Source organism: Phyllostomus hastatus, unplaced genomic scaffold (assembly GCF_019186645.2).
Source record: "Phyllostomus hastatus isolate PE091 unplaced genomic scaffold, TTU_PhHast_1.1 phas_contig_840, whole genome shotgun sequence".
NCBI classification, from domain to species: Eukaryota; Metazoa; Chordata; class Mammalia; order Chiroptera; family Phyllostomidae; genus Phyllostomus; species Phyllostomus hastatus.
This window is the reverse complement of record NW_025333970.1, coordinates 143,258-158,490: the sequence shown is the minus strand read 5'-3', so window position 1 is coordinate 158,490 and position 15,233 is coordinate 143,258. Positions and strand designations below refer to the sequence as shown.

The following is a 15,233-nucleotide window of genomic DNA, read 5'->3' as shown; positions in this document are numbered from 1 at the left end:
TGAGGATGTGGAGGAAAGGGAACCCCAGTGCACTCTTGGTGGGACTGTAGACTGGTGCAGCCACTGTGGAAAACAGTATGGAGGGTCCTTGAAAAATTGGAAATGGAACTGCCTTGTTAACCAGCAATTCCACTTCTGCGGACTTATCCCAAAACAAACAAACACTAATTCGATAGAATATATGCACACCTATGGCCATTGCACCATCATTTACAATAGCCAAGCTGTAAAAGCAGCCCAAGTGTCCATCAATAGATGAGTAAACAAAAAAGTTGTGGTATATACACACAATGGAATAGTACTTGGCCATAAAAAATAAAATCTTACTACTTACGATAGTGTGGATGGACATGGAGGGTATTACGTTAAGTGAAATAAGCCAGAAAGAGAAAGACAAATACCATCCCATATCATTTATATGTGGAATCTATAGACCAATATAAATGAACAAACAAAATAGAAACAGATCCATAGCTACAGAAAGACTGATGGTTGACAGAAGGGAGGAGGGTAGGAAGACTGGATGAAAAATATGAAGGAATTAAAAAATTAAAAATTGGTAATTACGAAATAGTCATGGGGATGTAAAGGACAAGGTAGGAAATACAGTCAATAATATTGGAATAACTGTGTATGGTGCCAGGTGGGCACTAGAAATATCAGGAGGAACACTTTGTATTTTATACAATTGTCTAACCACTATGCTGTATGCCTGAAACTAACACAAAATAATATTGAATGTAAATTATGATTGAGAAAATAAAGATATAGTAAAAGACATTCACAAAAGCAGCTGTCAGAAGTCAGGTTTGAAGCAGTAAACTTTAGATCTTCAGCCTAATGCTCTCCCAACTGAGCTATTTTGGCCAGGCCCAGTGCTTTTCAATTACTTTTAAATAGTCTTTCTTATCTTCTTAGTTTCTCTTTTAAATGTCCCATCTCAGAAAAATTAAGATTATTTTTGTCTAGTTTTCTATGTATAAGAGTTAATCTTTCCCTACTGAATTGTCCTCTATTTTCAGGTTACCCAGTATTATTACTTATTTTAAAGGTAAAAAGATTAAGAGAGGGTGATATTGGGGTAAAGAGACACACAGACCAAGGGGACAGAATAGAGTGTTGGTGGGAGGGAGACGACCCAGACGCTACACAATTCCGTTTTATGACAAGGAGACATTGCAATTCATTAGTGTATCTTATATGAAAAGAATTGAGTGAAGCATTTGAAGTCAACAAGCCCTAATTCCTATATAATGCAAAATGTTATACTATTTAGATACGGACAAGGCCAAACACAAACTTTTCCTCTTTTGCCTGAAACTGGTGAAAAGAGCAGACACAGAGTCTTCCCCTCTCACTCCTGACCAACTTCCTGTTCTTTATCTCATGGATACTTAGCTAAGATGAGAACCCTTTGTCCCTGTGCTGGGGGTGCTGGGGTGCTGGGGTGCTGGGGGTCCCCTGTGCACCTCTTGGTTCTATGATTCACTAGAAAACCTCAGCATACAGTCGTCCTCACAAGTACAATTTATTACAGCAAAGGACACAAAGCAAATTCAGCAAAGGGAAAACAACCATGGGCAAAGTCTGGGGGAGGCCACCTGGGGAGGCCCGGGTGGCACAGGACATGGCACAGGACATCTCCCTTCAGCCAAAAGTTGTGACAACACATGGGGAATGTTTGTCAGGGACTCGGTGTCCAGTGTGTTTATTTGAGGCTGCCTAGCATATACCAAAACTCCAGGCTCCCAGATAGAAAGCAGGTGTACAGCATAAACCATATTTTTTTCCACAAACGGTTCAGGCATGGGAGCCCCCATCATATAAGAAATGACGGGAGCTCTCAGGTCCCAGTTGTTAGCTAAAGGCCAATCTTAAAGTGGCCTTTCTAAGGATAGCGATCTCAGGCCCCTTTCTGTGCAATCCTCTTTCAAGTAGCTAGACAGAGAGATAAATATTTTCCATTCGTGTGAGTGAGACTTCCCTAAAATGTAAACAACCTCACCTGTGACTTGTCTGCTGTTCCCTGTGGACGCCTGAGGCAAACGGCCTTGCGGAAACACTCCGATGTTGGAACTTGCAGGGCTCTCTCTCCCTGTCACAATCACCCGAGGAAAATCCAGCGCTCCCTTACCGGATTCTTGTCTTTGACAGTCTGGTGCCACGACTCACGTGGGAGGGAAACCCACCTTGGAGACTCTTCTCCACTCAGGCACTGAGTCCTTTCAGGTGTGTTGTGGCTCTGTCCTGATGGCAATCTGGGGACCCCACAAAGAGTCCAGTTCCTTATCCCTGTGCCTAGGCATCTGTCTGCAGCAACTTGGTAAAGATTTGATTTTGATGCTGGGTTTGAGTATTCTCTTGGTTTTGTTATGTTGTTGGCTTTTGTTTAACCTTGGTATGATGAGTAACTCTAAATCTACCCAAGAACCCCTTTCAAACACCCCACCCCCCATTAATGCTTTGGCACTATGATGACAATTTAGTTCATTACCTTCAAAAACGACCTAATTTAACTACTGGGATTCTCTCTTTTAATAATTTTTTTTCTACTTAAAGTCTTTCCACTTTTGAACTGATGCTTACTTTTTGAAACAGACTTTATTTTGTAGAGTATTTTTAGGTTTAAGTAAACATCGTGCAGGAAGTATAGTTACCATCTCCTCTCTTTCCTCCGCCTCATACTCTCTCCTATTATTATCATCTTGCATTAGTGTGACACAATGAATGAACCAATACTGATACATTATTACTACCTAAAGTCCATAGTTCACATTAGGGTCTATGGACTTGACAAATGCACAATGTCGTATATGCGCCGTTACAGTACATACAGTAGTCTCACTGCCCTACAAATCCTGTGCTCCACCTGTTCATTGCCTGTTCACCCCCGACACCCCTGGCAATCATTGACCTTTTATCTGTCTCTCTGCACTTTCCATAATGTCATTGTGGACTTCTCAGACTGGCTATTTTTCACTAAGCAACATGTTCTTTCATGGCTTGATAACGCATTTCTTTTTAGTGCTAAATAATATTTAGCGATGAATAATACTCCGTCACCTGGATTATTCTCTCATCTATTTTGGATACCAGGCCTTTATCAGATATGTGCTTTGCAAATATTTTCTCCAGACTGTGGCTTATTTTTGCATTCTTTTCAAGGGTCTTTACAGAGTAGATTTTAATTTTAATGGAGTTCAACTTACATTTTTTTTCTTTCCTAGATGATACTCTTGGTGTTGTATCTAAAGGCGTCATCGCCAAACCCAAAGTAAACTAGTTTTCTCCTAAGTAATCTAGAAAATTTTAAAGTTTTATATTTAGGCCTCATATATTACCCACTTGAGAGTTAATTTTGAGAAAATATGTAAGGTCTGTGTCTAGTTCCTCTCTCTCTCTCTTTTAGTACGGTGATGGTTGTTCCAGACCTGTTGTTGAAAAGACTGTTCCTTCCTTAACTGCCTTTGCTCCTCTGTCAAAGGTCAGTCGACTAGGTTGGTACGGGGTTATGTGTAGGCTCTCAGTTCTGTTTCATTAGTCTATTTGTTTGTTCTTTCGCAGGTACCACACTGTCTAGATCACTGTAGCTTTATAGCAAGTCTTGAAGTTGGGTAGTATCAGTCTAACCAGCTGAGTCAACTAGCCACTCAAGGAGACATCTTTTCAGAAAAAAATAAGTTCGTTGATATTCTTGTGTTTGTCTAAATAAAAATAAAGAAAATTTCTCCTACCTCTTACTTTCCCCTTCCCTAAAACGCACCCACCTCACAGCCACTCTACTCTCCCAGTTTTCTTCAATAAACTCTTCCTAATTCTGTTTATATTACCTTTACACAAAACAACAATAACAATGCTACCTATAGCCTTCATGTTCCATTGGAGGGAGCAGGTGCGAACTTCCAGTTCTGAAGTGAAGTGATGTTCGGTGGTTGGCTGAAATTGGAGAGTTCACTCTGTCTGGGAGAGGATAAATTAAAAAAGAAAAAACGGTGAATGGCCAGTACCAGGATCGAATCCACAATTTTGGAGTTATCAGGCCCACGTTCTAACCACCTGAACTCACTGGCCCCTTGGTGGCACCGTTTTCTCTAGTGGAATGATAACTTTGAAAAGAAGTTTGTGTTGAAAAAATAAAAGAACTTTTTCCCATGCCTTCCACCTTCTTCAACTCCTTTAAAGTAGTAGTACCTTTAAATCAGTATTTCTTGTTCGCACAGTTAAGGTGTGAATGTCAACCGCTCTCACAAAAGCGAGCCACCACTCTGCCGAAACCCGGGATCGAACCAGGGACCTTTAGATCTTCAGTCTAACGCTCTCCCAACTGAGCTATTTCGGCCAGAGGTGGCAGGGTGGGTCCTGTCAATTACCTTTAAATAGTCTTTCTAGCTCCTTAGTTTCGTTTTTTGGATGTTATATATCAGAGAATTAAGATTATTTTTGTCTTGTTTCCTGAAAAAATGGCATTTTGCCCATTTTAAAAATAAGTGTATCAATGTAACACTGAACTGGGGCAGCCCACAAAAGTTTACAGAGTACGATAAGAAGAACAAAAAACTCAAAGTGATAAAGGAAACTACATGTGGTTCCTCAGGGTACTTGAGGTACCTGTGGAGGTTCAGAGCTGCCCGCTGGAGTGGACGCTCCCTAGAATCCAAGACACCACCATTTGGGATCATGTCTAGTTAGCGCTCAAATTTATTTTATTCTTTCAGGTATTTGCATTCCTTCCCTTTCTTTTCTGTTAGGTATACGTTACATCCGGTAAAGCACGCAGGTCGTAAGAGTACTACAGCTTGGAGAACTTGGCAAGTTTATATCGCTGTGGACCCACCACCAGCTCCCTAGCTGGTAACTTGCAAAAATGAGCCACTGTTTCAAACTCACTCACTAGATGGAATGTCACTTGTTTTAACTTCACACACACTGAATCAGCTAGAATCTGCTCTGGTGCCTGGCTTCTTGCGCTCGATATTATTGAATCTTTGAGATTCACCTATGTTTTTATGTGTAAAAGCAGTTTGTTCCTCCTCACTAACTTCCGTTTATCAGATATACCACCATGTACTTGCTCATTCCATGGCGATGTGCATTTGCACGGTTTCCAATGTGGAGTTCTTATGGAAAGCACTGAGCTTTCTTGTGCATGGTTTTAGGTGAACACAAACACTCATTTATCAGATAGATGGATGATAGATAGATAAATAGATAAAATTGCTGGGCTATATGGTATGTATATGTTTAACTCTATTGGATGCTGCTAAAATCGTTTTCAAAAATATAAATGTACCAGTTAATAGCACTATCACCAATTTATGAGGCTGCTGGTGGTTTCACAGCCTAGTCAACACTGGGTATTGTCAGTCATTTTAGTTTCAGGTATTTGACGAGGATGTAGTGATACTGCTTTAGTATTTTAAATTGTATTTTTGATGACTAATGATAGTTTACACTTTTTCTTATGCTTTTTCCAGTTAAAAATTAGGTTGGTTGCCAGGTTTTTTAAAATACAGATGCATAATTCATTAACTACTGTAACTAGACTGCTTTGTCAGATATATGTGTTACAAATATCTTCTCCTAGTTTGTGGCATGCTTTCAGCCCTCCTAATTTTGTATTTGAAGTTTTAAATTTTAATTAATTCCAATTTATCGATCTTCATGGTTACTGACTTCTGTATTCTATTTCACAAGTAGTTACCTACACTAATGTCGTGAAGTTGTTTTCCTATGTCTTCTTCCAGAAGTTTTACTTTTAATCATTAAGTTTAATTCCATCTTGAGTTTACGCATTGAGTAAGATAAGGATTGACTTTATTTTTTCCTATATGATTTCAATTGACTCAGTATTATTAATTGAACAGTCAATCTTGTCCCCACTGAATTGTAATGTCTCCTTGTTGTGAAACAGGGAACTGTATGTCATCTGGGTGTTTTTTATTCTGTTTGGTTTTTGGCTATTCTGTCCTGTCAGTCTGTCTGTCTGTCTTTACACCAATATCACACAATCTTAATTTCTATACCTTAAAATAAGCAATAATATCTGATAACATAACATAATCAGTCACTCGTGTCAATGTAATGAAGTCACAATGGAAGCTGTGGACATGGAAGCTTGAGTGAGCTTCCTGAGCTGGTGCTGCTCTGCGCGCAGTCACACATGACTGCCAGGAGGGCAACTCGGCCTCTGAATTTCTCCATGAAAAGTGAGCACCATGGAAATTTCTCACTTTGAACCCCTGCCTCTAAATGTACATGTTTGGCGGGGGGGAGTCTGAAAATTAAATATTTAAGCTTCCATCTCAAGAAGCTAGATAAAAAGAGCAAATTAATCCTAAGAAAGAAAACACTAAAAATAAGATATAAATCTATTAAATCAGCAAATCACTTTTTATCATTTTTTCAAATGATAAAAAATGAAAGAAAACACAAATTACCAATATTAGCATAAAAAGAAAGCTTGCCAGCTTATTTAATGAAATCAGTATGATGCTGATATCACAATTTGACTAGGATGTTATAAAACAAAAAACACACAGGCCAAGATATCTCAGTGAAACAGATGAGAAATCCTAAACGAGATATTACCAAATTAAATCCATCAACATATTAAAAGAGTAATCAATCTATCATGACCACACGAACTTGCTCTATAAATATGATTGGCTTAAATATAAAATCAATATAATCACCACACTAAACACTAAAGGAAAACATTATATATACATTTTAGTAGCTGCAGAAAAATAATTTAATAAAATTCAATTCCCATTTATAATTACAACTTATGCAAACTAGGGGGGAAAGTATCTTCTTTAGTTTAATAAAGAGTATGGGGTTGGGGGGGAACACCCTGCAGCTAATCTTATGTGTTGATGCCTGGGTCACCAGCCAGCAGTGACCACGGAACGCTGCAGATGGCTCGTCGAAACGCGAGAAAAACATACACAGAGACAACCAGGTCCTGTGGGGGAATAGGAACAGCAGGGCCACTCCTCACGTGGAGAGCGCCTTGGCCACCCTCTCTCCTGGAGGGCGCCGCTTGGCTACCCTCCCTGGTGGGGAGAGCGCACCATTTCCCCTCAGGAGAGGCTTTGTATTGGTCTCATTTGCATAAGAATTCAGGTAAAAGCTCATTACTCATTGCTAGGAAGTAAGGATCAAACAATAGATAACAAGGAAGTCTGAGGGCCTATTTTGAGTCAGGGTCAAAGAGCTGTAAAACTTTAAGGAACAAACTAACATCCTCCTTGGACCCTTCTCATTCAACTGAGAGCATTCTAAACAAAGAAGGTTTCTCAGGATTTTACATATTCTTTCTTAGGCCTGACCACCCAGGGAATCTGCCCTTTTCAGCACAGAGCTGCACCACCCTGTCATTGTTTTAGGCTTAGGTGGAGCACGGGAAGTAAGGCAACCAAGAAACAAGATTTTCTCCCAGACGATGAGGACTCCAGCTGTCAAAGCCGAGGAGGGAGGGTCCATCACCCCCTTTTGCTGTAGCCCCCAAAGCCCTTCTTTTGGGGGCCTCCCACATGATCGTGCCTGTCTTAGGTCGTGCCCCCTTGAGGAATCTTATCCGTCTTTGGCTAACCGACCAATCTTTGGGGTTCAGTTATGAATGAAGCAGCAGAAGCAGCGCTCCTGCCAGGGAGATAAGCTTGTCTCCTTGCTGGCTTACAGTTCCAAGGGCGTTCCCTTAGCCTTAGCCTTAGCCTAGGCGGGGTTTACAGCTTCTGATACCAGGCAGGGTGGTTCCCGACAATGTGTAATGGTGAAATGCTGAGTGTTTTCCTCACTCTTCTCTTTGCTTCTGGGGCCGTACCCACACCCAGGCCTGTGCATTTGTTCTTCCCTCCGCCTAGATCTGGCTTCCACCTTACATACCCAAGGCCTTCTCTCCTATTCCCGTCAGGCGTCTGCTTAAATGTCACTAGCTTAGAGAGAACTTCTATAACAACTTAATGTGACATAGAATCCCCAGCACAGACCTTGGGATTCCCTACCCCTCTTATCCTAATTGTATTTTTCTCTATAAATAGTATCTCCACTTTATGTAATTATGTATTTATTTTTCATTGTTTATTATTTATTTCCCTCTACAAGAACTGAGGAGCCAGAGATCAGAGGCTGTTTATGTCACGGCGGTAATCGCAGGACCAGTGAATTTGAGGTTGGTCATTCCACACGGGCTGATGTTGCACACCTGGGGGAATTTCCCGTCACGAGTGTCCAGTGGTCAGCAGGATACATCGCTCTGCATTAAAGCAACAGGACTGAGTGGGAGAGAAACGTTACAACCAAAGTAAAGATGCTGAATCACAGTAATGTAGATGAGAGGAAAGCTGAAGACAAACTGGGAGAATATCCATATTTAAGAGACAGGAGACAGGAGACAGGATGGAACCTGGGAGGGCTGGATGAAAAGGAGAGCAACCCTCAGTTACTATTTCAGACGCGTGTAGTTCTCCAGACAAGGCCGTCTGTTCATTTTCTGATGGCATTAAGAAGAAATAAACCCCCCGCCACCTACGCCCGAGCACGTTCGGATTTCACAGGTAGGGTTCAGCAACCTCACTGCAAACCTGTGGATTCAAAGCTAGGGTGCGGAGAGCAGCCTCCGCAAGGCGGTGAGCTGGGTGGCCCTGCACGAAATCGCAGAGCGCACGCAAGTCCCAGTCCCCAGAAAGCAGCGGGAAACAGGAGACTGAGCTGTCCAACCTACATGCTCTGGTTTGACTTCTTCCAGTTTGAAAGCCACGAAACGTGCTCCTTAATCAGGGGAGTATCCGTGGTCTCACCACGGAAAATATAATGACCGTTTTTTAGCTTTTTCTTTAAAGAGAAGGGGGAAACGCGTAAGAAGGAAATCCTTCATCCCACCGGAAAGGGAAGAAAACATGCTCCAGGTGAGGCTCGAACTCACAACCTCGGCATCACCCGCACATATACTGCTGTATAAGTACCGCGCGCTAACCGATTGCGCCACTGGAGCATGCTTTCGCCGGGCCCTCTGCGCGCGCTCTACGGAGAGTGACACGCAGGCTGGATCCGCGCCCCCGCACTGCACCCTCCCCTCGCCCCCCCCCCCCCGGGACTGGCCCGGCGGGTACGACCCGCTCCAGCCGCGGCGCTGCCCAGGCTCCCGGAAGAACGAAGCGATGCTTCCTCGGCGCCGCACAGAGGCAGCACTTCCCAGGGATCCGGGAGCGAGAGGCTGAGCGCGCCGCCCTCCGCGCCACCGGTGGCGCCGCGCTCCGAGCCCGTGAGTGCTCCCGAGAGCGCCGGAAAACCTCCCTGGGAGTCAGAGCCAGCAGGCCCCGCCTCTCCTGCAAGAAGACGCCGGAGAAGTGACCGCTCCTGCTCGGCGCGCATCGCCGCAGACGGCGGCGGCCTTCGGGCCTTCCTCGCCCCGCCCCCACCCCTCCTCCCCGGGTGGGCCTCTAGGGGTTCGTTCCACACAGTCCGCCTCCGCGACGGAATGCGCACCCCAATGTCCAGTTTCCTCCCCGGAGACTCTAACTATAAAGGCCAGTTCTGTTTGTTGGTTGGTTTGCTTGCTTGTGTTTGGCCTGGGGCAACTTCAGCTGTAGAAGCACACAGACACGTGAGATGTGAAGCCTTCCGGCGTGTGTGGAATGATTCCGGTCAGTGGGGAGATTTGTGCGGAAAAGGAACTAGACTGCGCCTTGGGATCTCTGCTTCGGCAAGCCCATGACTCCCTGTGCTCACCGTAGGTCTGTCTCCAGTCTTGGGGGCAGGGGTCTCCCTATGAGCTCCCCTGTCTCATGGTGTCAACAGAGTTGTTGATTTTCCAGTCTGTTCAGCTTTTTAATTGTTGTTAAGATGGACAGGCGACTTCCAAGCTCCTTACCTGAGGAAATGGAAATCTTGTGTTGCATTTTTTTCATCCTCGAACACATCGCCCTGTCATTAACAGCTTTTTATCAATATAATTAAAATCATACTCCTGAATTTCAATGGATGAACTGAAATATTATAGACATTACCAGAGTAAAATTATTACAAAGATAACTTTAGTTTTTTAGATTTTTTTTTAACCCCAAGTTAAATAGTTTCCTGAGAACTTCTTGCTGTAGAGGTTTGGAAATGCAGTGTTACCAAGCAGGGGTCCACTGCCCGATGGGCATAAACCCTGGCGCTACGGCACCTGCTTCTACAAAGAAAAAGCTTTATTTTGAAACCGTCTGGCAAGGAGACAGAAGGCGGCTAGAACCTGTCTTTCTGATCCAGAGCTCCAGGTGAGATTTTAGGGGTTTCAGCACCAGACCTCCCTGGACAGCGCACCCGTCACTTCTGAAAGGGTTCCTGCGTTCAGGTTCCAGTCAAATCCAGGGATGATTTGCAACATTTTCTCCACTGCAGATGCTTCAGCTGCGTGGTCTGCAGTTTTGATTTGCTGTCTCTGAAAACAACTCAGTATTTTGTAAGAGACAGAATAGGACCAGTTCGAGCTGGTTCTGTGGTTACAGTAGCATTCATTCATTTTTAAAATTTTTTATTAATCACACATATTTGAATTCCGACTGGCTTGTGGTGATTCAGTCATAAAGAAAGCTTTGTTCCTACTATAAAGTGTCATTTAGTAAGAAAAAGAGAAAAATACTTCAATTCTTTATTAGTTATTATGTGATACATGCTATAATATAGGTGAACTGATAGTGCTATGAAAAATTACCTCTTACCTATACTGAGGGTAACGTGAATCAGAACTGAATTCTGAAGGATGAGTAGGAAGGACCTTGCTAGAAGGATGGAGATATCCTTCGAGGAGAGAGAGCAGTGTCCTGAGCTCATGGAAACGTAAAGAGCCCTGAAGACTCTGAGGAGCAACCAGAGCTCTAGTTGCCAGCATTAGGCAGCTGCTCTGGTTGATTTTAATGGAAGTGAATCACCTGTGCCTGTCCTGAGTCTTTACCAATTTACAGTAAAATTTTCAAACCCGGTACAATTTCAAACATGTTGGGTTGTTTCAAGAATCCAGAGTAATTTTTGAGTAATGTGTCTGTGTCTTATGGGTACTCTTATATTATTATTTAATGCAGATGTGGTGTAGGAAGAAATTCCATCATTTTAATCTTTGATAGATTATTGATTTTGGTAATTTTTATGTGAGCCATTTAGATGTTGTCAAGGGCTTGTTTTGGGGGGCAGCTAATTCCAGTTATGTGATAATACACTGAGATCAGGAAGATCCATCATTCCGTAGTTAGGTAGGATATTCATCAGGGCTGAGTTACTTTCTTTGTTTTTCTCTCTTAGTTGGCATTGGTTCCTTGGCCTTCGGGCAATTTATATGCCTCCTAAGGTATTTGCAAACTCACCACACTCGGGTTACATATCTTTAGCTGGGCTTCATTCAGCAGTTACTGAGCACAGACCAGAATCCATATTATGCAAGGCTTTGAGAGACAGTATCAAATAAGATGTGACTTCAGGGGAGCTTAGTGTCCATTTAGGTAGGTCTGATAAAACTGACCATTATAACATAGTCCCTGTTGGCTTCCAATGGCTAGTCAGGACGCTTTATGTTGCAAGTGGTTGAAACAATACAAATTGATTTATCAGCTTGTTTACACAGTAGTACCCCCTTATCCGAGGTTTTGATTTCCACTGTTTCAGTTAACTTTGGTCAACCACAGTCTGAAAATATTAAATGGTAAATTTCAGAAATAAATAATCCATAAGTTTTGAACGGGGCGCTGTTCTAAGTAGCAGTGATAAAATCGCATCTTTAAAGCCACCCACACGACCGCTGAAGGATTACAGCTTCTGTAGCAAGACTTTGATTGTGAAAAAGAGAGACAACTTCCAATTACAATGTTCTTTCAAAAGGTTTTGGGGGAATAAACCTTTGACTACGAAGGATCCTCACCTGTGGGCATGGTGTACTCCTGACATCCAACAATCCACAGCGCCACAGCTCCACCGTCCAGGATCACCTGAAGCACAGAGTCCTCTTTCTGACAAGTCATCAGAAGGTCCGCAGTAGCCTCCTACATCACAAGACCTGCGTCTTCACCTCACCTCGTCTCACCACGCAGGCGCTTTGTCATCTCACATCAGCACGAGAGGGCGAGGCCAAAGTAAGATATGTTGAGAGACACACCATATTTACATAACTTTTATTATAGTACATTGTTATAATTGTTGTATTTTATTACCATGAATTTCTTACTGTGCCTAGTTTATAAATTAAACGTTATGATAGGTAACATTGTTATAATTGTTCTTATTAAAATTTTATTATTAATAATTTCTTACTGTGCCTAATTTCTAAAGTAAGCCTTATCATAGGTAATGTGTGTATCAGGAAAAAGTGTGTATATAGTTTGTAACCTTAGGGTTTCAAAAGGTTGGATCGCATTCCCCGGGAGTAAAGGGGGTGGCACAGTGTTTACATTGCTTGTACTTCCGGGAACATTAAATTCAAGTGAAACAGCAGCTGTAAGCCGAGACGGAAAACCCAAGTCTGTAAGGCTCTGGTGAGATTCGAACTCACGACCCCTGGTTTACGAGACCAGTGCTCTAACCCCTGAGCTACAGAGCCCCACCTGCTAAGTTCATATCTCCTCTTAAAGTGGATCATAAGGTCTAATCTTCAGGGATGTGTGTGTGTGTGTGTGTGTGTGTGTGCGCGCGTGCGCATGCGCGTGCGCGCGCTTTCGAGGAAATCTAACGTTTCGCTCTCAGCCCCTCTCCAGTTTTCTGAGCTGTGGACAAACATATTACTGCGCTCTCTGAGAGCCTCAACATCCCCTCCAGCGGGTTTTGTCAAAGGAAGAGCAGCGCCCCGTCCCCCACCCCCCATCCGCCTGGCAGGGTTTGGCCGGGACCAGGGCAGCGGGCGGGGCGGGGCGGGGCGTGGGGGGTGCGGTGGGGTGACGTGGGATGGGATGGGGTGTCAGCGGGAAGCAGAGCCTGGCCCACCTGCGGGGATGCGGGCTTGGGTCGAGGACCAGATGCAGCTGCTCCCTTCGCCCCGCGCCCTTCCTGCGGCAGCGCTGGTCACTCTGATGGTCGCCGAGGTCTCCAGGCTTCAGCGCCCGGTGCCTCGTCTCAAGTCTCCGACGTCAGGTGTCAGGAGAGAGGCCGAGAGCCAGGGCAGGACCAGGTTCAGGCAGCCAGGGGCGCAGCGGGCCCGGACAAAGCTCTTCCTGAGCTGGACGGTGGGTCCGGGCCTGCTTCTGGCTCCACTGCGTCGCTGGATCCAGACACAGGAGATCTCGACACGGGAGCCCTGGCAAAGACACAAGAAAACTGCCACGTTTCACTAAATAAAGGAGCCTTGTGGAGACTGAGCTCGGAAAACCAGCAACCACCACATAAGGAGAGGGGGTACAGGAGACGCAACCCCATCTACTCCCTCTCACAGGTTTGTCGGTCAGGAATCTGGGGAAAGTTCTAGAATTTCTGGAGAATCCATGGGAAGACTCTCAGGCAGGACAGGAAATCTCCTGCAGGGCCCCTTACTATTGTCTGACGTCACAGTCTGGACGGGCCGAGAGCAAGGGAGGGGGCCCTCTTGCCCACATCAGTGGGCTGGCCATTTCTTCACTGGGAGTCTCCCCGGATCCTGGAGAAGCATCGAGCTGGATCAGCTGGACGCGGGCTGAGTTACAGAACACAGTGACCCTGGGGTCCTGGTCGCAGGTGGGGCCAGGCCCTAAGGGGCCTGGGCTAGGGGTGCTGTGGGAGGGGAGGGGGCGAGGCTGGAGCCCCTCGGTGCCCAACACCCCGTCTCAGGGCTGTAGGAATTACTCAGGACCTCAGTGACACCCGTACTCTGCTGTCTTCCCCTTTCTCAGTGATTTCAGAGTTCCGTCCTAGGACGACAAATTCCAGAAACAGCTTCCCCGCGCCCCCCCACCTCCTTCCCCAAGGATGCTGCTGGGCGTTGACAGTCAGAGTCTATGGTATAAGACCTGGAAAACTACAGCGGTGATGTTGGGATGGCCAAATGGTCTAGGGTGCCAGACTCAAGTTATGTTTCCTGCTCCGGAGGTTCCTGGTCTCTAAAGTACCGTGACACAGTGTGTTTTTTTCCTTAGTGGTTCAACTAACCAGTAATCTACACTTGGTTCCTGGGTTTTTTGTTTTTGTTTTGTTTTGTTTTTGTTTGTTTGTTTGTTTGTTCCCTCAAGATTATGGCATTGCTGAAAACATTTCCAGGTCTTCAATGGCACAGACATGCTCACGCTGGTGAAATAAGTGGATACCTCCCTCTGAGATTTCTTCTCATAATGATGTGACTTAGATGTCTTTTGTTTTATGAAGGTAAAAAGAATGCATTCTATAATGTTCTACATAAACTAAGATCTTGGTCTTAAAGTTAGGATTTTAAGTGTTTGCAGCTTTGACATTAAATGAGTTTTTCTTCCTGTATAGCTTTTAAATTACTAGGCGACAATTTTTCACCTACAACTGTACCTCAGCGAAATTGCAATCCAGTTCATGGCTGGCCTTGCCTGGTGTGGCCAGGAGCACTTTGAGGTGCCCCGTGGTAGGAGGCAAACTACATGCCCCTCAGACTACTGGAGCATCTGCATTCGAATTCTGGGCCATGCAGCAGCCACACATAGAAGCAGATGTCAAAGTAGCAAGACAACAGATTTTAAAAACGCTGTTGAGTAGAGGAAAACAAAATCAGAATCAACAGTGCCAATGATAATTAATATCACATGAACCAACATTTTTCAAGGGTGGGTTCTTCTCTAAGGGTTTTAAATACTTTAGAGAAGATCTATACGTTGGAGGAAAGGAAGGGCACAGCAGGGAAAGGGGTGTTTATGAAACAGAGTAGAAGTCAAAGTGATCCTTCATGGACCAATAACACAAGAGGCATAGTCAGTCACGTTTGAAGAACTTGTCTCTGTGACCCCGAAGTCTCCTTTCCCCTTCTCCCCATGATCAAATTTCACTGGAAAAAAAATACCAATGAAAATTTGCTTTATGGAAGTTATGGGCAAAACTTCAGTGGCTTGTAATTCTAGTATTCACACATTTAAGTTCTCTTTTTCTTTTAGTTTGTAATACCCAACCTCAGGGATGCCTGCACATGATCCATGGCCCACTGGACCACACAAAACATGTTGAGAGACTTTGAAGAGAGCAATTGCAGAGTATTGAACCCCAAGAGCAGGGACCTTCTGAGGATGGGTCTGGGGCAGGAGGTGAGCTGGTGACTGTGACATGGTGAGAAGTGTCATTAG

General features: G+C 44.3%; 3 non-coding genes across 3 annotated transcripts; all 3 read right to left on the bottom strand.

Annotated features, from left to right (window-relative positions):
• Window positions 1–4,266: 4,266 nt before the first annotated feature.
• Window positions 4,267–4,339, bottom strand: TRNAF-GAA. Its single transcript has one exon. It is a non-coding gene; the product is annotated as a tRNA-Phe (tRNA).
• A 4,562-nt stretch (window positions 4,340–8,901) lies between these two features.
• Window positions 8,902–8,995, bottom strand: TRNAI-UAU. The gene is made up of 2 exons: window positions 8,958–8,995; window positions 8,902–8,937 (listed from the first exon to the last, which is right to left on the bottom strand). It is a non-coding gene; the product is annotated as a tRNA-Ile (tRNA).
• A 3,503-nt stretch (window positions 8,996–12,498) lies between these two features.
• TRNAT-CGU lies at window positions 12,499–12,571 on the bottom strand. The gene has a single exon. It is a non-coding gene; the product is annotated as a tRNA-Thr (tRNA).
• Window positions 12,572–15,233: the final 2,662 nt, after the last annotated feature.